An 826-nucleotide genomic window follows, 5' to 3' on the forward strand; every position below is an offset into this window, starting at 1 on the left:
TAGAAACGCGAGAAGTGACGGCAGAGCACAAAGCGCAAACTGCGTTATTTTAAAAGTTACGCGGCCCCCTGAGCCGAAGGGGGCAAGCGAGGAAAAAGGGTGAAAAGGAAGAAAACAAAGGCAGGCACCGCTCGAAAAGTCACTGTAAATGAATTTTTCAGATTAAAAATAAAAGCGTGTCTGAAACGCGTACAAGATGACGCCCATTAGCAAAGTCTCTCTACAGCATTGCTATTTAGTAGCAGCAGCAGGAGGAGTAGTAGTAGTAGTAATAATAATAATATAATGATAATCACCTCTCTATAGGATGGCACCTTGATCCTTAAATATTGTCCAGTGTGTAAGGTCAGTGTGCAGAGGGTTAGGAGCGGAAAGGGCTGATTTTTCTTAAAGGGGCAGATCGGGGGAAGGCTGTGATGGTGCTAGGAGAGAGGAGGGGGGAGAGATAAGTGGTCTGAAGAAGAGGATAGGACAAAAAAAAAAAAAAAAACAAACCCCCAAAAAACCCCTGATGATGATGAATACATTGGAAAGTTTTTTTGGCCCTGGTGAGGGTGTCAGATTGAATGCTCTGTGCGCATGTGCGAAGGTGTCCAAACTGACAATGCTTGGGAGATGAAGATAGTGTGTAGCTGCTTCTGGGCTCAAGGAGGAGGAGAGGAATCCGCAAGCCGACACGATGAGATCCAAGGCGCGGGCGAGAAAACTGCCCAAAAGTAGGTCCTTTCTCTCCCTTCTTCCCCGCACCCCCTCCCCGGCGGCCGGGGCGGGAGGGCGCGGAGCCGGGCCGGGGGCTGCGCGGGGCTGCAGCCCCTCTCCCTCCCCG

The 826-nt window shown here is 50.5% G+C and overlaps 1 protein-coding gene across 1 annotated transcript in view; it reads left to right on the forward strand.

The window, feature by feature from the left end:
• Positions 1–685: 685 nt before the first annotated feature.
• Positions 686–826, forward strand: part of PRDM16 (PR domain containing 16) — a 350,772-nt gene continuing 350,631 nt past the window's right edge. The window contains exon 1 of the mRNA XM_009320544.1: positions 686–716. The gene's annotated coding sequence lies outside the window, so the exon portion shown is untranslated. The remainder of the gene's footprint in view (positions 717–826) is intronic.

The sequence above is a fragment of the Pygoscelis adeliae genome, unplaced genomic scaffold, assembly GCF_000699105.1.
Source record: "Pygoscelis adeliae isolate BGI_AS28 unplaced genomic scaffold, ASM69910v1 Scaffold213, whole genome shotgun sequence".
NCBI classification, from domain to species: Eukaryota; Metazoa; Chordata; class Aves; order Sphenisciformes; family Spheniscidae; genus Pygoscelis; species Pygoscelis adeliae.